General features: G+C 44.6%; 1 long non-coding RNA gene across 4 annotated transcripts in view; it reads right to left on the reverse strand.

Annotated features, from left to right (window-relative positions):
- LOC113931063 overlaps positions 1–21,933 on the reverse strand; it is a 62,376-nt gene that overhangs the window by 12,020 nt on the left and 28,423 nt on the right. The gene's annotated exons all lie outside the window — the stretch shown is intronic.

Here is a 21,933-nt window from a genome sequence, read left to right on the forward strand (position 1 = left end):
GCTTTGAAAAGGCTTCCCCTCCCTAAGATGATAAAAACATGTTCACATATTTTCCTTCATTATTTTTACAGCTCTGTGGTATTATTTCAAGGTATGAGGAAAGGATGGACTACTCAGTGAATGGTGTTTGGAATAACTGAGCGTCCATCTACAAGAGTGTCAGAAGGCCTCTCAATGGCATTTCCCCTCCGTACTGGAGACAGGGGCTCTTGGTAGAGTCAGGGCCCCAAGATGACCAAGTTGGATGGCTCAATGTTCTCTGGGGGTCAGTATAGCTTGAGGAGGGGAGTGTTTCCAAATGAATCATTAATTACTATACATTTTGCTGGCTTAAGTTCTGTTCCGCTACCAGTCTATACTCCTGCCTTATGTCAACTGAGGTACAGTATCCAGTTCTCCGATCTCTGACCTTCCGATAGTGGCTTCACCAAGAATTACCTGTCACTCACAGTTTTGGCACAACTGGAGAAACTTGGGTATGAGTAGGCTGCTGGGTGAGAACAGGTGATTATTGTTGACTCTAGTAGGTACAATAACAGAACTGTGCTAATGTTGGCAAATACTTTTTTGGGGGGAGGGGGAGAGCTGAAGCAAATACACATATAACTAGTCACTTATTTTATGAAAAAATGTTAACAATTGTTCAATCCAGGTGGGTGGTAGGTGGCCATGCATTTCACTATCTCACTTCTCTGTAGATTTGAACATTCTCATAATAAAAAGTGTGTGTGCGGGTGTGTGTGCACATGTGTGCATGAGGTAATAATCTCATGCCTCATGGGTACATTTTGGACACTATTCACATAGGTGTCAGTGGCTTTTCAGGTTAAAGACAAGATTCAGAATTACAGCTCAAGAACAACTGATCATTGAAGGGAAATCGCTTTAAATAAAATATTTTCCTCGCTTGAAATCAATAGATTAAATACTAAGGCATCACGAAGCCTGAATCCCAATATCAATTTAAAGATATGAGACTCAATTTCCAAGTCTCCTTTTTCTCTACCAAACCCGAACAGAAGATTTAATAGCAATTTTATCCAAAACCAGATTACCTGAACCTGGGGACTGCTTAACTTCATTATACTAATAACAACTCTCTTCTATACCATACAGGAGATGGAGATGGGGACGCCTGGGTGGCTCAGTTGAGTGTCTGACTCTTGGTTTTGGCTCAGGTTGTGATCTCAGTGTTGTGGGATTGAGCTCTGCACTGGGCTCCGTGCTCAGCAGGGAATCTGCTTGAAGATTCTTTCTCCCTCTCCCTCTGCCCCTCTCCCCACTCATGTGCGCGTGCTCTCTCTCTCTCTCTCTCTCTCTCTCAAATTAATAAATAAATAAAATCTTTTTAAAAAGAGATGGAGATGTATGAAAGGAAATAAAGAGCAAACAAGAGCATAAAAACAGATCACCCAGGGCAGGAGGAATGACTACTATATGTTTAACTAAATCCCTGGGTAAAACTTCATTCAACCAACTTTCAAAGGATAAAATGTGCCTTGTACCCACAACATTCACTTTGGGTCAGAGTTTCGCCTCGTGTTCTGTGCCCTTGCTAAGGATATGTCACTTTAGTAAGATACCGGCATCAAGCTAGTGTGAAGAGTAAAGCCTCTGAAATAAATGTCCTATTACCTTTCGGTTCTGTGAGCCGTACAGAGCCCGGAAGCTGTGAGGATGCTATTAAATAGCGACACAATCACGTGCACCCCTTCTCAAGTACATGCATCTCAAGGGTTGAGGGTGTCATGCCATTCGTCTAGCCCTTGTGATTCCAAGGATGCCCGGCATGTTCTCTCAGGAGAAATGAAGCCTAGCTGATGGAGCTTTGAATTGAGGTGCACACTGCTCAGGTGCCCAAAAGGGCAGGAGGATCTCAGGATGTTTTTTTTTTTTTTTTCTGTCGGCGGCATTTCAACAGAGAAGAACGAAGACTTTTTCCACAGGCCCCGCCCTGTGAGGATTTGTCTGGACAATCCGGGGTGAGTTCATCACAGCCTCTGCTTTGAAAGGACATTTGGTCTCGAGGTGTTTGCTGTCATACAAGCTGTGCAGAGCGATCGGTTTCCCCCTTCTCAAGTCTTAACACACACACACTCAAGCGGCGAGCTCAAAAAGTGCAGACCCTCTGAATCATTTAACCTTTTCAAGTCTCATACCCATAAATGGTAGACAATGGTGAGAGGTCCAGGAGAAATCTTATTTTCTCTCAAAATGTATAAACTACCCACAAAGCATTTGCTAAGATGATAAGCAGAGCTGTCACGCCACTGACTTTTGAGCCCAAAGAGCCCAAATCGAGCATTTCAAAAGCAAACCCTCATGATAAAAAATTTCAGACATTGTCTCCTCAGTCAACTCATGCTGATCATGTATAAGGCCATGTGAGATGAGGAATAAAGAAATGAACTGAGAAAAAAAAACCTGACCTCAAGGAACTTAGTCTCCCAGAGAAGGCAAATATAACACAACAGAAAGTAAAAAGCCACACATTCCATAAGAATTGCAAACAATGTGTTATTGGGGCCTAATCCGCCCCCTTTTGTCCATTTCTACTTCATCTGCCCTGGTTCAGGCCCTTGTCTTTCCTCATCTGAAGAATGGTGTAGCTTTGCAAGTCGTCTGCCTGCCATTCAAACCTAGGGACCGCACTGCCTCCCGAGCAACCTTTCTAAACTACGGGTCTTAATCCAATCCTGCCTCCATTTTAAACCGCACCAGGAGTCTCGGCGGCTTATCGAAGAACATCCAACCTCCCTCAGTATGATGGTGCCTGCCTCCTTTCCCAGGCTGATCTTTCACGACATCATCTACACCGTAGCCAGATAAGGGGCGATGTCAATCCTCCAGATTTCCTTAACCTTCAACACTAGTTCAAGCACTACCTCTTCCGGGAAGCTTTCCCTGATCTCTCTGGCTATATCCGAAGCACTGGCTGGCTCTGAAGTCCTGAGCAGCGCTCTCAGAGCCTCCTTCCCGTACTTATTCTGATTTCTTTATGACATTTCACTGTAGTGCCATCTGGTTCCCCGTGTTCCATCGTTTGTGAATGCCTTGGCAGCACTCACGGAGGTCAGGATTTGAATTGGACCTTGAAGAATGGGCAGGATTCCCAGTGTGTGAGATGAGGCCGAAAGACAGGGTGGCTGAAGTGGATAGTAAAGCACAACGTTGAAACGTCTGTTGAGGCAAATCACAGAAGGCCTCAGATGGCAGATTTCGTTGGTGAGATGGAGTTACGTTTAACTGCCCTGCTATTAATGAAAGAGTTTGTTTGTAATAAATGAAAAATTAAAAAGAAGATGTTTCAGATAAAGCAGATAGGTTCTTCCTTGTTACTAGGTCTCAGCACACACCTTCCCAGAAAAAAAGTCCTATTTGTGTCCTAAATAATTTAGGTATATCATGCTGATATTTATTATCACATTGCTATTTTTTCTTGCTATTTTAATGTTTGATAACGACAGTTATGAAACATCTTCTTTCCTTCCATGGTTCGATGGGTCATTAATCAAATAGACATCCACAAGTTCTTAATAATAATGGATTTTTCACATTAATATTTCATGGAAAATCATGCATGTTTCTTATTGGAGCCAAGTATTTGTTATAGCGCTGAAAATTCTCCCCGCCCCAAGAAGTCAAACGGATTCTGTGTAGCGACAGAGCCCTCTGCTGGCTACAGCGTGGCATAGCTACACCGGGACAGGGAAGGAACGCAACCGCCAAGGTGGTCAGCCATGCCTCCTGCAGGACAAGGCCCCCGAAGTCCGCACTTCTTCAGTTTCTTCCCCTTTGTATTAAGCAGAATGTTGACTCAATAGCTCCTCGAGGTAAGCAAACTCGTCTCAAATGGCCAGGAATTGGGCAAGTGATCCGACAAATTCCCCTTTTTCCCTGGTCTTTTGAGGGACTGGAGACATCCAAAGCTTCCAAAGATTTTTTTTTTAAGAAAACGTACATAAATATGAACAATAGTTTCCTGATCTCCTTCATTTGCTCTTCCTCTTTACCTCATTTTCACTGGCCTGTGTAAGACAAGAGGGAGGAACCCTTTAAGGAATCCAGCAGTCAGACCTAGTGGCCTTCCACATCCCAACCTGAAATATAACTAGGCCATCTCCTCAGCCTGGGCCAGATGTGTCCTTTGTCTCTCTCTCAGCCATGAGGACAGCAAACAACACAAGGTCAGCATAAAAACGGTTCTAGGGGATAATGACAATTGAAAGCCCTTTGAGCCAGCACCCAGCACTGTGCCTGGCTGCCGGCTGAGAGAGTTGATTGAGGTATAATAAAGGGGAGATGCACTGTAAAGTATGGAGTGTCATCCTCATTAAAGGTGCCCGTACCTTGCAAATTCAGACTGAATTGCAATACCAGGGAATGCTCATGGCCTGCTGGAGAGGAACAAGGTGTCCCCAAGCACTTCAGATCCCTCTTTCTGCAAAATAATTCCCAAAGTCCTTCCCCACTACTTGTGGTTCCTTTAAAACATTTACATTCAACCCAGTTCTGAATGGGTTCCTAAGCCCTAGTTAAGGGAGCAGAGCTTCCTCTTGTGCCTTACTTCTGTGGGGTTTTGGTGCTTCCAGTGCAGAGCTTTGCAACCTGGGGCTCTTGCATAAGCTCTTACCTTCGGTCTCCTCCAAACTCCATACTGTTCCCATGGCCTCAGTGAGCCAAGAACCGGGCTTTGCTCCTGGAGGCACAGGGTGGTGAGGCAGCTGGGTCTCCTTCCTGCTGCCCAGCCAGGGAGGGACGTACACAATAAAAACCCAACTCATTGCATAGAAAGAGCCAATGAGAAGTAGGACAGAGGTCCAGGCCTTGGGAGCAGAGAGAGGAGGGAATCACTTCAGGGTTGATTTGCAGAGCCTGGGATTAGGATGCGGCCAGTGTGGTTAAGTGGTGTCACAGCAGGGTCAGATCATGTCTTTATTTCACATTTTCATGTTTTGTTCACCATGTAATTTTTTTGCATTAACTTTGAATTTTTAAAGATATTGCATTAATTTTTATCTTAATACTGGGTGTCTTGGTGCACCCCCCGCCCCCGCGCGCGCCTTAAATTTTGCGCCCGAGGTGGCTCACTTGATTTGCCCTAAGCCCAGGCTCGGGGATTGGAGTGAGGGATACGTGAGGGCCTTAATTTTGCAGCTAGAAACGGGGTAAACGACCGCCCCGGGCAGGCGCAGGCGGTGGGAGCCGAAGCCCGGGCCCCCGCGGTTCCGAGGGAGCGGGAGGCCCAAGAGGCGGGCTTGGGCTGGCGGCGCGCGGACGGGTCATCTGTGGCAGCCCCTGGTGAAAGCGGGAATGCCGAAAGGACGCTGCTTTACCAGGCTCTGGCTGCTCCAGGCACCCCCCCCAACCCCCCAAGCTCCTCTCCTCACCACCAAGATACGATCCGCTTGCTCCCCTGCGGGGACGACGCGTCTCGTCCTCGCACTGCGCCCACCGAAGCCGTGCCCTTGGGCGCCGCCTTTACCAACCGGCTGCCCCCGGGGAAAGGCCTGCCCCCAACGGCTTCCCGCCGCGCCCTGTCGCCCGCCCGATGTCCCCTCCCTCCGCGCCAGGGGGGCCCGTCCCCCCGCAGGGATGGGAGGCCGCGTGCGGTCACTCCCCACCCACCCCGGTCGCAGCGTGTTCCACCGCTCCGTCCACCCCCCTGCCCCGCGGCCCGTCCCGTCCTAGCGGCGGCAACCGAAAGGCACTCTCCATTGTCCACGTCAAGGCCGAAGTGATGAGCCTCCGCAAAGGGTCGTTATTCCATGGCGGTCAAAGTCGCTGACCCGCCTGACCGCTTGGGCAGGCGGCAAATCTGAGGGCAGGATTTAGTCTTTTCGTGAAAAGTCACCAAGCAAATGAAGTATGTGTCAACAGTTGGTACAGAAGTGCACGCTAACAGGTGCATACGCAAAAACAAAAGCAAGACGTCTAAAGCAAGCTCTACCAATCGCTGCCTTGTGCACACTTGAAATTTCCATCAAGAGGTACCAAAACGTGCTTAGACAAGGGTGGGGTTTCTGCGGGGAACTGGCTGGAAGTAAGCCCAGTCCCCTAGAACACCAGCCTGGGAGAACTGGATTTGTTGTTCCCACGCAAACCCTTAATAAGACCTCAAATTTCTCTGAAGCTCTTCGCAAGTGACTGTTTACAGGTTACTTTGGCTTTCTTGCGAAGCAATTAAAATGGCTTGTTCAAGTGAGACTGGCACTCGGATTGGAAACAGATACTCCTGGAAAATGGATGTGAGAAACGTGTTAATGCCGCACGGTTGTTGGAATGTGTTAAGGTATGCTGAATGCAACCTGCACATTTCCCTCAACTCTCTAAAGACCTATTTCACTTCAGGAGTCCTGCCTTCAGATCTTTGGTTATTTTTCAGGCCTTAGTAAATGAGCGATGGACAAAATCCATAAGTACAAGAAATGCCAGATTTACCAATAAAAACACAGGTCACAGGGTGGGAGGGATGGGGTGGCTGGGTGATAGACACTGGGGAAGGTATGTGCTATGGTGAGCGCTGTGAAGTGAGCAAGACTGTTGAATCTCAGACCTGTACCTCTGAACCAAATAATACATTATATGTTAAAAAAAAAAAGAAGAAGAAGAAGAAGATAGCAGGAGGGGAAGAATGAAGGTGGGGAATCGGAGGGGGAGACGAACCATGAGAGACGATGGACTCTGAGAAACAAATTGAGGGTTCTAGAGGGGAGGGGGGTGGGGGGATGGGTTAGCCTGGTGATGGGTATTAAAGAGGGCACATTCTGCATGGAGCACTGGGTGTTACATGCAAATAATGAATCATGGAACACTACATCAAAAACTAATGATGTGATGTATGGTGATTAACATAACAATAAAAAACACAGGTCACGCAGTTAAAATTGAATCTCGGATAAACAACAAATACTTAGTTAATAGATGTATGTCCTATGCAATAGAGGGAACAAACTTTTATGTTAAAAATTATTCGTTGTTTAGCTGAAATTCAAATTTAACGAGGCGTCCTGTTTTTTTTTCTGGCAACTCTAAGAACAATGCATCCACTACTTGAATTCTTTTTTTTTTACAGTCTAACAAACAAGACACAAGGCTATATGGAGAGGTAGGCAAAAATATCACAAGCATTCTCAGGAATTTGTACACGCAAAAAAAAAATAATAAGCCACATTGAAATATTTATCATGAAAGCAGTAAAACGTTTATTTACGTTAACTGAGGAGACTGCCAATCTGATAGTTATGACTAGTAAGGGTATTAATCCAGGGAGCTACAAACGACTCCCTGGAAAACAAATCAGGCTTGTTGCCGGTTTTTGTATGGTCTTTGAGCTAAGAATGGTTTTTACATTTTTAAATGGTCAAAAAGAATCAAAAGAAGAATAGTATTTTGTGGTAAGTAAAAGTTACATGAATTTCAAAATTCAGCATCCATAATTAAAATTTATTGCAACCCAGCCAAGCCCACTCATTTTCTTATCGCCTCAGTCTGTCTTCAGGCTTGTAGCCTGCAAAGGCAAAGTCGAGTCCATGCAACAGAAATGGATCGACATGCAAAGCCGGAAATATTTACTCTCTGGCCCTTTACAGAAGCAGTTTGTCGACTCCTGATATGGATGAAACCATTACCTGTAAAGTGGTGTTATAAATAATCTTTAAGTCGGGTAGCTATAACTCTGAGTGGGCTAAACACTTCCTTATTTGCAGCAATTATTCGCTTAGCTGTCTTTTTTCTCATTAGTCAGAAGGATCGTGTTTTCACAGATACAAAATTTTGGTGAACTGAAAACCAGTGGCGTTTGAATGAAATTTGTTTTCACAATACAGGTGGTCTTCACTTTTCACAAGTTCTAATTCAGCCTTTGTCCATTGCTGCACGGCCGGAATATTGCGGCGCATCATAGATCCCTAACCTGAACAGTATTTTACCAAGTGGCTCGCCTGCCATCTAGTGGGGAAAGGCAGAAGGGAATGATTATTTATTTATTTAGACAAACGGACTTAGCTAGCTGTAAGGGGTAGGACCTTGAATGGTGATGATAATAGTAATTCCTTACACATGAAGAGCAGCTTGTGATTTACAAAGTATTTCCCCGTACAGTATTGTAATTAATCCTCTTTCAGGACAAAGGCTGTGTTCTAAGCAGATCTTTGCCTTATCTTTCCGATGAAGAAACCGAGTCTGCACATTAGCTTACTCAGGGTCATCCAGGTGGCTCAAACCCAAGTGCCATGTTCTGTTCGCTAAACTGAACTCCTCTGAACTTAAGTTCCCTTGTTTCTACATGTCTAGCTCTACTCTATGAATGATTTTGAAAGTCTATTTGCCACAAGTACATTTATTTTAGTAAACTTCCATGGATAGTGTTTTTAAACAAACATGAGCCATCCAAAATATTCCTTCTCAAAAAAAAAAAAATCAAAGGAGGAACATACAACTTTTTTCCAGGCAAAGTTTTAATTAGTGTTTATCAAAAACAGGGTATGAGTCAAGACCCATATTCTAATGGAAGGTGCAAAAACAGGGCAGAAGCACTCATTGCTTGACCCTCGGAGGGCTGGCTGTTGATTACTGCCACCGGCCAACCTTAAATCCATTTTGATTAAGACCTATACTCATAATTTTTCCAGTGTAATATGATTCCCTTACTTTTAGGTCTACAAAATGATGTTTGCATAGAGCTTTGAGAGTGTAAGACCCAGAGGTCTCAAAAAGAGATCCATTTTAATTGCTCTGTGTCTCAGGAACTTCCAGAGACTTGTTGTGAATCTGCAAAGGAACTTTTGAGCCTTTTCTGCTAAAGCTCATTTGAGAAGGGAGATTTGTGGGCTCTTCCAGGAGTTACTAAAGTGCCTCTGTCTTATAACAGCAGCCCACGTGCTTAGTGATGACCAGGAACCAGATTCAATAACCACAGTTTAGGGCAACCCCCTAAGAGTCATGTTTGCGATGACATCCATCTGCTGGATCTGCAGTTGGACACACAGTGGGAATATACGAAATCACAGGCCGCCTGCTAAATGCAGCTGTACTATCGAGTGTGTCCAAAAATGCACCAAGTGTCAACACGAGAAAGAACAGTTTCCACAACTTTGCAGATCATGGTTCTCAGGCTTTGCCTGTTTCTTGTGAGCCTGCCCCCAGTGGGAACACTGTAGGATTACTTGCAAATAGCCACAATTTCATACTAAAATTTCAGCTTGAGGTAGGAGTATGAAAACTAAGGCACCTGGGACATAGGCATTCAATTCTTTGGCTGCCAGACTTTCTCACCACCTTCACTTTTTTTAAAGGATTTATTGACCTATTTTAGAGAAAGAGAGAGCATGAGCAGGGGGAGGGGCGGAGGGAGAGAGAGAGAGGCTCTCAAGCAGACTCCCCATCGAGCACAGAGCTCGATGTGGGGCTCAATCCCCTGACCCTGAGATCACGACCTGAGCCCAAACCAAGAGTCCGACGCCCAGCCAACTGAGCCACCCAGGCGCCCCAGCACCGCCTTCAGTTTAACGACAGGTAATCCCTACTGTTTGCAAGCTTTGCTGATGATGTGATTTGTATCGTAGATAGAGGAGCTCTCTGCAACTCTGCCCTGGACATGGTCCTGGACCTGTTTTATTGGTTGCCCCCATTGTTCTGGAAGGTAACATTCTGGTTGGGCCATTTTAAACTGGTGAGGCCTGGTTATTTATGTGGCTAGCACATGGCTGAATGCAGGTATACCTTAACAATTATGCCAAGAGGATAGTATCGATCATTCTTGAACAGCAAGTCCTGTCATCCTAGGTATGTCCCTACGAGTTCGCAGCACGAGAACTCGCTAAAGTTGCTCCTATTTCTATCACAGCTGTGCTGGTTACTCCTGCTGCCGCCAACAAGCCACACGTGCAGTGTGCCCTCCTGCTAGGCACTGTTGTGGGAGCTCCGTATGCACGAGCTAAACCAATCCTCATGGACTGTAGCTGTGGGGTACAGTATTACTGTCATCCCCATTGTATGGATGTGCAAACCAAGGCCCAGGGAGGCTAAGAGACTTGCTCAGTTTCTCTAGTAGGCTTGAATGTGAAGGACTGAAGGATGCGGCAATATCTGAACCCCACCAGCCCGACTCCAGAGCCCTAGCTTTAGTTAATGTTGCCCCAATCCCAAAGCAGAGTCAGAAGAAGAAAAGACACCCTGCCTACTCAATGAAGTCCAGCGACCCAGCACGGCGTTCCCTACCGTCCACGGTCTAGCTGCATCTCCTGTTTTCCTCGCACCATGCCCTCGCCCAGCCTCATCCACTCTCGCCACTCCAAAGGCCTTCCCAGTAACAGGCCATGCCTGCATTCATGCTCTTCCTGCTGTCTCCTCCCCTCCCTCCCCCCTTCCCCTGTTGAACGTCTACTCATCCATTAAGGCCCAACTGCAATTTGACCTCTTTTTTTTAAAAGATTTTATTTATTTGAGAGAGTGTGAGAGAGAGAGAGAGAGCACACAGAGAGAGAGTGAGAGGGAGAAGGAGACTCCCCGCTGAGCAGGGAGCCCCACATGGGGCTCGATCCCAGGACCCTGAGATCAGGACCTGAGCCGAAGGCAGACGCTTAACCCACTGAGCCACCCAGGTGCCCCTCGACCTCTGAGGCCCCGGCTAGAAGTAAACACATTCACCCCTCTATCCTCCCTCACAGCCCTTTGTGTGAAGTTCTCCTAGGGCCCTTGGTGCCTTTTACCTGGTATGGGAATTATTTACATGCATAGCAGTCACATTCACTAGACTATAAACTCACTAAAGAAAACCCAGCTCAACCTCTGCTTCATCCATGACTCCTTGGCTCCCCAACTATATTAACTCATAGGTTCCCTCAGCACTTTGTTCTTACCTTAATTGTCTAGAATACTTAACCCTACTCCAGGGTGCTGTCATTAGTCTGGGTATCTGCCTTACCCTAGAAGGTAAACTCCCTGAGGGCAGACAGTGTTTTCTTTGTCTCTGTATCCTCAGCCTAGCACAAGCTCTTGTTCATTTGCTTGTTGAATGAATGAACGAGTGAATGAGTGAAACCCTTCCTGAATTCCCCCAACTGAACACCAATAGCTCCTTGTTCTTCCTTGTGACATTTTTTAAATCTCTGTTAGACTATAAGCATCTTAAGTTTGGAGCTATGCCTTTATTTTTTTTTAAAAGATTTATTTATTTGAGAGAGCGAGAATGAGAGAGAGAGAGTGTACATGAGAGGGGGGAGGGTCAGAGGGAGAAGCAGGCTCCTCGCCGAGCAGGGAGCCCAATGCAGGACTCGATCCCGGGGCTCCAGGATCATGACCTGAGCCGAAGGCAGTCGCTTAACCAACTGAGCCACCCAGGCGCCCGGAGCTATGCCTTTAGACATCTCCATGGTTCCATCGCTTAGAAGAATTCCTGGTCCACTAAATGAGCTCAATAAATATTTTCTGAATGAATGATTCATCAAAATGAATGGAGAGCCTTAATGATGGGCTCACAGGTGGTCCCAAAGAATAAGTGAACGAAGGTTGGAGCACCTGGGTGGTGCAGTCAGTGAAGTGTCTGACTCTTGGTTTCAGCTCAGGTCGTGATCTCAGGGTCATGAGACTGAGCCCTATGTCGGGCTCCACACTCAGCCCAGAGTCTGCTTAAGATTCCCTCTCTCTGGATCATAGGGGAAGGGAGGGAAAAAATGAAACAAAACAAAACCAGAGAGGGAGAAAAACCATCATAGACTCTTAATCTCAAGAAACAAACTGAGGGTTGCTGGAGTGGTGGGGGGTGGGGGGATGGGGTGGCTGGGTGATGGACAGTGGGGAGGGTATGTGCTATGGTGAGCGCTGTGAAGTGTGTAAGACTGCTGAATCACAGACCTGTACCCCTGAAACAATACATTAAAAGTTTAAAAAAAAGTCTCTCCTCTCCCTCTGCCCCTCCCCCCACTCATTCTCTTTTTCTCTCTCTCAAATAGGTAAATAAACCTTAAAAAAAAAAAAAAAGAAGACGAAGAAGAAGGCAGAACTGGTTGGGACTCAGCCATGAAGGCTGAGGTGAGCTGTGTGTGATGGAAGGGCAGTGAGCCACGGGACCGGTTACTCACACCCACACAAACTAGCAGCCATCATTTATCACTGTCAGTACTGTCGTTAAAGGCAATTCATTATTCTTTGCTTTGCTACTGGAGATATTAGGAAAACAAGCATCAACATCCTCCAAGAGAATAGGACAAAGTGAAAAAACCCATAAAGTAAAAACTATTTTCAGGTTCATACAACACCTGTATACATTCTGTGAAACCATTATGCATCCAGGGGCGCCTGGGAGGCTCAGTCGGTGAAGCGTCAGCCTTCGGCTCAGGTCATGATCCTGGGGTCCTGGGATCGGGTCCCACATCGGACTCCCCGCTCAGTGGGACCCCTGCTTCTCCCTCTCCCTCTGCTGCTCCCCCTGCTTCTACTCTCTCTCTCTCTCTCTGTCAAATAAATAAATAAAATCTTTTAAAAAACCATGCATCCATTTGCCAGTGTGATGATATTCCAATCCTAGCTGGTATTCCTTTCCCATGATTAAAAACATCATCTTAGCACCATAAGATAAGGAAAATAATAAATTAAAAAGGTTGTATTATAATGCAATGGTAGGAAAGTGTTGAAATATAAAAAATTGTATGGGTTTACAGGTTAATAATGGGTCATCCTTATGCCATCAACTGATAAATAAGTGAAAAATAAGATATCTCAGAATGAAGTAATCTTCAAAGCTGAGTTCTTCATAGAATGACACAACTCTAAGATTTAAGAAAAGAAAGAAAAAGAACATTTGCTGAGAACCTTCTGGGTGTCTAGTACTATCCTGAATGCTTTTACCCACATTATCTAATTTATCGGTCTGAACAAAATCATGGAAGGTCGCATAGCTAGTAAGCATCTGAATTGAAATTTGGTCACACGTGTTCTATGTCCTCATCTTTATTCTGCCCCTCCTACTAAGAATTCGGTGCAAATACAACACTTACTGACATTCCTCATCACTACTGTTTAACTTTATCCCTCCCCACCACAAACAACATTTCAGAGGCTCTCTGGGCCAGTTAATTGAATTGCAGAGATTCATTCAACCCATCTAAGTCCAAGGGGTCAGGATTTCTCCCATAGATGCCCTATTGGTAGACACCCTATTGTCAATGCCTATCATCTTTTCCTTTGGACAGTGTAAACCTGTTAAGTTACACAGCCTACTAGTGTTTTTACATTTTCTTCTTCTTCCCCAAACACACAGTTTTAGTAGCCTGATGACAGAAAGCCAATCCTGGCGATCCAAATAGGCTGAGCTCCAATGGATCAATAACTCACTTGGTGGCCTGCTGCCAAGTGGCCGAACGACCACCATCAGAAAACCTGGCGTCCTATTCTTCTCTAGCCTGCCACTGCTGGAGTGGAGCGGTGACAGTCCCTTCCAGGCCGTCCTGGGTGTTCGAGCAGTATGCAACCGGCATGCCGGCGGGGGACGAACAGCAAGCATTTATCGACAGTTTCAGACTGGGGGAAAGTTTGTGAGGATGTCTAACTACAAATTTCAGTAATAGAGTATTCATAGTCAGTTTTAAAAACACTAAGCACTTGTCAAAATGGCAGAGTTAATTTCTTTTAGAATTAAATGAAAATGAAGGAACAATTAAGCATGTAATTACCCACAAAAATGTTTTTAAGATTTGTAATTACAGTTAATTGCTATAAAATATCATGTTGACTTAAAAAGCTGTTAACAACATTGAAAATAAAGTAATGGCATGGTAAATGCATTTTCCTTATGTTCACGCAGGCACAGGGGCTAGGGGAAGGCCCCAACTCACTTTGTGACCCAGTTCCCTGCAATGCCCATTGAGCCGGCCATACATGCAGCCTCCCTGTTTTCTCTCTTTCTCACTTTGTCCCTGCACATGTGAGAGGTCCTAATAGTCTCTGCTCCCGTCCCCCACTCCATAGAGCTCCTATGGTGGAGACACCAAAAGAAAATGATCTATGGGATTAAGAAAAATTAAAATGGAGCCGTGGAGGGCCTCAGCTGGTTAAGCGTCTGCCTTCAGCTCAGATCATGATCCCGGGATCCTGGGATCGAGCCCCGCGTAGGGCTCCCTGCTCAGCGGGGAGTCTGCTTCTACCTCTCCCTCTGCCTGCCGTTCTGCCTACTTGTGCGCTCGCTCTCGCTCTCTCTTTCTCTCTCTCTGTCCAATAAATAAATAAAATTTTTTTAAAAAATAAAATGAAGCCATGGAGGGGATCTGGCTTTAAAATTCCAGGGGCGCCTGGGTGGCTTAGTTGGTTAAGCATCCAACTCTTGATTTCAGCTCAGGTCATGATCTCAGGATCATGAGATCGAGCCCTGCATTGTGCACCATGCTAGGTGTAGAGCCTGCTTGAGATTCTCTCTCTCCCTCTCCCTCTGCAAACCCCCCTCAAAAAAAATAAATAAAAATAAAATAAATAAAATTGGAATTCCAATTAATTACATCAGGGTTGACGTTCTCTAAACTGAACCTAACTTCAAAACATGTCACTTTTACTCATTGTAGCCACAACAATCTCTTAATCCAAGAGGTTTCCAATCTTATTCTTTCCAAGGTCTCATTCAAGTGTCATTTAGGTTATGACTATAGCAAGAAGATGAACTTTCAGAAAATCTATCCTCAGTAAAAAGGCATGATGTTATCTTTTCAAACGACAACTGACATTAAGAAATCTAAATGCCTGGGTCCATGTAATATCTCTTTAAGTTAATGTCACTATCCTCTTACAGCTGTTCTTGAAAAGGAAAAGTTGGGCTACTAGTTACCCACTTGCTCTATTTGCGGGGGCAGAGGTTATACAAGCAGTTCAGAGAATCCCACTTTTTTCTTCAAGCACTAAAATGTACGTGTTTCAATGTAATATATAATTCCTGGTTACCAATCGAATTCAAAGCTTGTCCATTTCAGTAGCTCCTTATTTAGTAGAATTTACTTATATTTGGCTATAAAATACCTGTCTTTATCATTTTTCACATCTGAGAACAATTTGATCCCCTAAAATATCTCTGTAACATAGAACATGTACCCTGGCCAGTGTGAGCCTCAAAGCCGATGGTAGAAGATGCTTTCTCTAGGGGCCCCTGGGTGGCTCAGTCGTTAAGTGTCTGCCTTCAGCTCAGGCCATGATCCCAGGCTCCTGGGATTGAGCCCCACATCGGGCTCCTTGATCAGCAGGGAGCCTGCTACTTCCTCTTGCCTGCCGCTCCCCCCACTTGTTCTCTCTCTCTCTCTGTGTCAAATAAATAAATAAAATCTTAAAAACAAAACCTGTCAAACCACGTTGTTTTTTTTTTTAAGATGCTTTCTCTAGCTCTCCATCTATGTCTAGAATCTACTGTATGGAAATGCCAGGGGAATGGAGGTACACTGAGTCTAAATATTTGATAGAGAAGCTGACTGGGTATTAGTAATTAGTTTAGCAGACTAAACCCTGGTACTTGTAGATTGATTCAAAAAGAGGGCATCTCTGTAAGCATGTACTTTGACTGTAATACTCATATTTGTAAATTCATTCATCTATTCACCCCACAAACCTTTCCTCAGCCTGCTCTTTTGGGCACGTCACGGTGCCAGGTGCTGGAGATACGCAGAGTGACTCACTAAATCTTCACAGGAATACGAGGTAGGTACTGTGATGATTCCTATTGTACAGTGGAGCTTAGAGAAGTTATTTGCCCAACGTCACATAGCTGGTAAGTGGCAGAGTCACTCCAAAATAACTCGGACAACACAGACACCTTTAACTTAATCTTAACTCTGGGAAGTGGTATTTAATCAAAACCCCTAGGCAGAGAGAGGAATGGTCAAGCCTCAGGGCACCGTGAACACACGGGATTATTGACCGGAACTTTTCTCTTATTAACGCTCCGGTGCCTTGACCAGGTATCACACCACTGTCGGTGGCACCACATTTGGCCATTCATGATCCCAGGGGATCAGCACCTCTTTTTCAAGCAGCCCTAGGGTCAGGAAGTACTGTGATTTCCCCAGACCCCAAGAGACAATTCAGGAGAGTCTGATTTAAAAGCCGGGGCCTCGCCACAAAGAACTGAGGCTCTAATGAACACTCAGGGTTGACAAGACCAGGGAGGGCAACTCCCAGAATTTGAGGGTCAGGCTAGAAAATGCAGCGTATGCTACTAGGAATCAACAAGAACTTGATGGCCGCTTGTTCCATTCTAGAGGGCAGCCTAAGTCTAATGAAACTGCCTTTTCTGTGTTCCCTTCCTTAGGGCCCTAAGGGTCCCTCCCCCCGCCCCAAAAAAAATCTCACTAAAACAAAAATAAAACAAAATAGCCAAAATTTGGCAGGAGGAATTCTCTTAACCAAAGAGATGGTCATACTCCTTGAGCCCCATTTTCCTCTTCTGAGAACAGACCAAGCAAAGCCAAGTATCTCCCTGGGAGGCCAGATGGAATGCTCTAAGCTGATTTTCAGAACCTCAAATAAGCAGCAGCAGCTAAGACAGAATGAATTCGAGTTCCTGTTTTGTGTCTGTTTGCTTGATTTTTAACAACTGAAGGGGTAAGGAGAAGGCCCTTTTGCTCTTAATAACTAGCTGAGGGTCTGAGCGAAGCCTGTTTCAGTGTTGCTTTCCCCTTCATCCAGCAGCTGTCCAGCCCGGGGTCATACGTGTCTCTGGCACTCAACTAACAGAGTCCATCTCTATGACAACACCACCTATAGCCTTAAGGAAGGAATTCCGAGATATAAGAAAGATCCCTATGAGTTGTCTCAGGTGAATCAGAATCATAAGGTGGCAGGGGGCGGTCAGTATTTTTTAAAAGATCCCCATGTGATTCTAAAGTGAGCTCAAGGCTGAGAACCACAAGTTTAGATGATTTCAACCATGGGAGGTTTTTCTAAGTAGCTGGAACTCGGGTCCCATGGAGAAGGAGGAACTCTCTAGGCCAGGACCGTCCAAGAGAAATATAATATGAGTCGTGGATATAACTGTAAATGGTTTAGATAATACAAAGAAGAAAGTAGAAAGTAACAGGGAAATTAATATACTTTATATAACCAAATATACCCCAAATATTGTCATTTCAACATGGAATCAATATAAAAAATAGAATATTTTTTTTCCATTCTAAATCCTGGAAGTGTGCTGTGTATTTGATACGTAGAATGTAGGCTGTGTCCTAGACAGCACATCTACAAGTCAGTTCAAATGAATCCCCCCAAACGGCTATGGTTTCTACCTCCCTGTTGGCTTCCAGGACGGTTACTCTATAAAGTCATAAAACAATGTTTCATCTACAGAGTCACTGGAAGGGCTAGAAGAGCCAGTCAGTATTTGGTCCAACTCCTTTACGTAGTAACAGTGATTAATAAGACCCAAGGCGGGAGGGCTTGTACCAGTGCTCCTGGTAATTGGTTACAGCACAAAGGCTCTGCAGTCTTTGGCCGTTTTCTGTACCCTGAAAAGGGCCGGCAGTTGAAAAGGTGGCATCTGTCCTAACTCTCCTTTTTCTTGATTAGCAAAGAAGTATCTTCTCTAATGCTCAATAAAACAAATTCATCGGAAGCTTTTCATTTTATGTTAGAAATTCAAATACTGAATTTTCACTTTGTTGGGATTTTTTTTTTTTTCTTAATTTTGGTGCAGCCGGCTTTGGACAGCTTACTCGATGCCTCCTCAGCTGTCAATTTCAGCACACACAGAGCCAAATTAACTCAAGAGGTTCCCAGCTGAATAGACTGATCTCTGAAACAATCCACACATCTGGCCGGAGCAATCAGAAGCCTCATTAACACACCTGAGTTAAACAAAACATTATCAGGGGTGTTAAAGGCCACTTGTTGGTTACACAAACCTCCTTAGTCTCGCATCTGTTCTTTAAGGAAACAAGAGTCTGTAAAAGTTACTTTAATACTAATAGCAAACTGCCTAAAATTCAGGAGTGTGTAGTAACAAAAGTGTTTCCCCCCCAAAAAGATGCCTAGTAACTATCAGCATGTTTCCCTAATATGCAGTTGTGTATACTAGAGAGAGCCATGGGTCAATGTGTTTGGGTCTTTTCTTGTTCCTTTAATTTTCTCTTCCATGGTCTAGGTTAGGCTTTACCTGGAGACAGTTCTGCCCCATTCAGTACTGGCTTCTCAGTGGCTTGTCACTGATACAGCTCATAGCTGAGCAAAGAGCCAACCCGTAGATACAAACAGACACATGAACACTGATTCTGCCCTTCACTCATTCGACTGTCGACTGAGCACCCCTGTATAAGGCACTGTACTAGGCCCTGCAAGGGACACGAAGGTAAAGGAGATACACCTTCTACCCTCAAGATGCTTACATGTAGGAAAAGAGAATATAAAAATAGCTGAACTATATCAAAAACTCTTAAGTGTTCAAAGACATGCATATGCAATATTATGGGAGACACATCTTTTTATAGATCTATATCTGAAAAATTTGTTTTTTGATCATTTTGACTACATCTGTCAAAATAAGAAAGGGACACACAGATGGGGCAGGATGAATGGACAGGCCGTTTTGATAAACTCCAACGCTTGAAATCAGCCCTTAAGGATGAAAGCTACAGTTTTGGCTTCCACAGCAATAATTTTTTTCCCCTTATTCTGCTTTAATTACAGTGGTGAGAAAATCCCCATTTACCAGAAAAGTAATACGTTCTTGCTTGTCCAACTTGACAGTACCCTAGAAGAGCTGGGCGTGAATTTTTACCAAAAATGGGAAAGATAGTCTTCGAAGTCAATGGTACATTTACAAAACATTCAAGTATTTGCACAGAGTAAGCAAGAAAGTCCTCATTACGGGGCTTGCACAGAGCCCAGCTAACCTGCCAGTATTCAAGAGCCAGAGGAGGAAGACACAAGCCATTGGCCGTGCCTGGGAAGGACTGTTGACGTTAGGGACAGAGAAGCCTTTCCCCACAAGAAAGCCAGGGACCTTTGCTCTCCACTTCCTCCTCCTCTCGACCTTGGAGCTGATACGATGTTTAAGTTTTGCCACTGGGCAGGCAGAGCCGGGAAGGCCAAAGACCACTGAAGATTTTGTTTCTTGTTTGTGGTGGAAGGGACAAGAAGGGTGCATTTGAGATGAGCCTTGAAGGAGGGGATGAGCCTGAAGCCAAATGGAGGAAGAGGAGCCTTCTAGGCATGCCAAGGAAGGGCGGGAGAAAAGCCTACACTTCCAAATCCGGAGCCCTGGCAAGCCCATTCAAGAGGCTGAGCCCCATCCCCAGAATCATCAGCAGCCGGGAATCAGAGAGGGGATGAGGGGATGGTATGGCAAAGGTGAAGAAACAGCCGCAAACTTCTCTCTTCCCCGGGCCCAGGTCGTCTGCCAAAGCTGTTTGGGTTCCCCTTTGTCTTTCCTAAGCCCCCCCCCCACAATAATGACTGGCTGTGGGGGTGAGTGTGTAGAGGGCTCTCTGAGCCCCTGCAGAGAATTGAATAATAGGGCTTTGCAAAGGAGGGGCTTTAAAAGTCCTTAATCCCAAGAAATTTAATGATATTCACAAACACAAGTTTAAATGAAAGACTTGAAAAGCAAAAAATGCTACATTAATAAAGCATTAGTGGACTGTAATCAGGTTTTGATTTAATCTCTTTAGGAAGCCCTTAATACTCTGCATCAAATACAAAGCTAATCTCTTGTTTCCTCTGAAACTCCACCTCAGCAAACTGTTCATCCAGCCGTGGAAAGAAATTGAAGCCTCTTCAAAATTTATTCTGCCCACCGGCAAACCAGTTGAGGTTTTCAGATCTTATTTTATATCACACGCATCTCCCTTTGGACTCACAGTGATGATTTTGTGGATTGAACAGTCCTCTATCCATAGTCATTTTTAAGTTTGGCAGCTTTGCAGTTTTTAAGCTGCGAAACTTAAAATACTTTCCAAGTCGTTACCCCCCGATACGATTTCTCTTTCCTCCTCTCCCATGTCTTCCTGTAATTTACAGACACTCTGGGGTCCACTTCGGGTCCACCTGGGCACACACTGACTACTGTGCGTCTCCCTCGTCTTTTGTGTCTGGGTCATTCACTCAACCTCAAATTGCTCTTGTATTCTGGCTCCTCAAGTCGTCCTTTGGGGAACTGATCTCAAGTTCCAGGCACGGGTACCTGTGTGCTTAGAACCCACCCATTTCCCCCTGCAAGCTGCAATACCTCTTTCCCTAATTTCCATCACTTACAAAGTGTGCCAATTTGCTTCTCTCTGAGGCAGGGGTAAATAAAATGCATCGCAAAGACTCTCCCATCCCTGTTACCCAGGATAATTAGAGAATTTTAGGAAACTCTCGGTGACAAAAGAAGTTTTATATTCCTATAACTGTGGCTACTTGGGAGGTATCACGGGGACCACTGCCTCCTGTATGACACATTCTAGGCTTGTCATCTGAAAGCTATTTCAGAATTGGGGAAACCACCTTCTCTTATACATCCAAGAAAAGGGACCGATTCTAATAATAGGTTGGCATCTAACTCAGTTGAATTGTCTTTATCTTTATAAAATATATCAAAAGATGTCTGCAAATTCTATCTAAGAAATGGAAGTACACACTAAAATCTCCAGCTTCAATCACTTTGCTGGGGCAGTAAAAGCCACTCCTATTAAATATGTTAAGTATTGTTTTCCACATCTGAAAAGTTATCTCCGCTTCTTATTACAATTAACAATACTTCACAACTGTATATCACATTAAATTTGTGTTCATATGTATTTTCTCGCCTGTATTCCTTTAAACATTTTTTAAAGATTTTATTTATTTATTCATGAGACACAGAGAGAGAGGCAGAGGCAGAGAGAGAAGCAGGCTCCCTGCAGAGCAGGGAGCCCGATGCGGGACTCGATCCCAGGACCCCAGGATCATGACCTAAGCCGAAGGCAGATGCTTAACCGACTGAGCCACCCAGGCGCCCCTCGCCTGTACTCCCAACAACCCTGTGAGGTAGGCAGAGCAGCTATTCTTGTTCTTCTCATTTTACACATGAGAAAACTGGTAATGAGATAAAGATTACCCAACCAGTCGGTAGTGGAGATGATGAATCCAAGTTTTCTGCCTTCCTGTTCAACATGGGTGTTGCCAGTAAATACTACTGGGGTAAACTGTAATTCTCTGGCATTCAATAATAAAGACATTCATCGTCTGGATAAACTGGATAGAATTACCTCAGGGAACTGGCCCTTAACTGATAGGCTGCGGGAAGAGAAGGAGGCTGAACGTACAGAGGACGAGATCTGTACGCCTCCCAGATCAAAGGCTCTCCTGCTGCCATTAAATTGCAACTAAATGAAATATTTTGCTGCCTCATGGCTTCACTTTCTCTACACAAGAAACATAGGTTCCTGCATATTTAAATTTGAAGCTCATAGCTTTAGTCAAGTTTCGTTAAAACGAAAAGTGAAGTGGTTTCTTTGGGAGTGGAAGTTAATACTTTCTGTTCCTCTATGTCAGCTCTCGATCAATCCAAGTCAATATACCTGCTTTCACAGGCTCACCATGCATCTAAAGTCAGGCCACGACTTGAAGCATTCCAACATAATTCTTTACTCATTGGGCTAGAGATTTCCAAACTTTGAAAAAATACAAATTTCAGCTCAGCCCACCCTTTACTTAAATAAAGCTTTCTTACTGTATTGATTATTTCTCCTACTAAGAAAACTATGCAGGGAAAATGCACTTATCTTTCCTTTTTAAAATGAACAGTTTGGTATTTGAAGCTTACGTGCTGTTTTCTTCAGAATACTTAAGGTAGGACAAAGGCAAGCAATGAGATTTGAAACTATAGGACCTCCAGTCCCCAGAAGAGAGGAAGAAAGAACAGTTAATGTAGTGAATGCCAAGGAGGTGTGTGAGGGGTGCAGAATATGTCATTGTGAATATGGTACAATGCAGGCAAAGCCTTCA

The sequence above is a fragment of the Zalophus californianus genome, chromosome X (genome assembly GCF_009762305.2).
Source record: "Zalophus californianus isolate mZalCal1 chromosome X, mZalCal1.pri.v2, whole genome shotgun sequence".
Taxonomy (NCBI): domain Eukaryota; kingdom Metazoa; phylum Chordata; class Mammalia; order Carnivora; family Otariidae; genus Zalophus; species Zalophus californianus.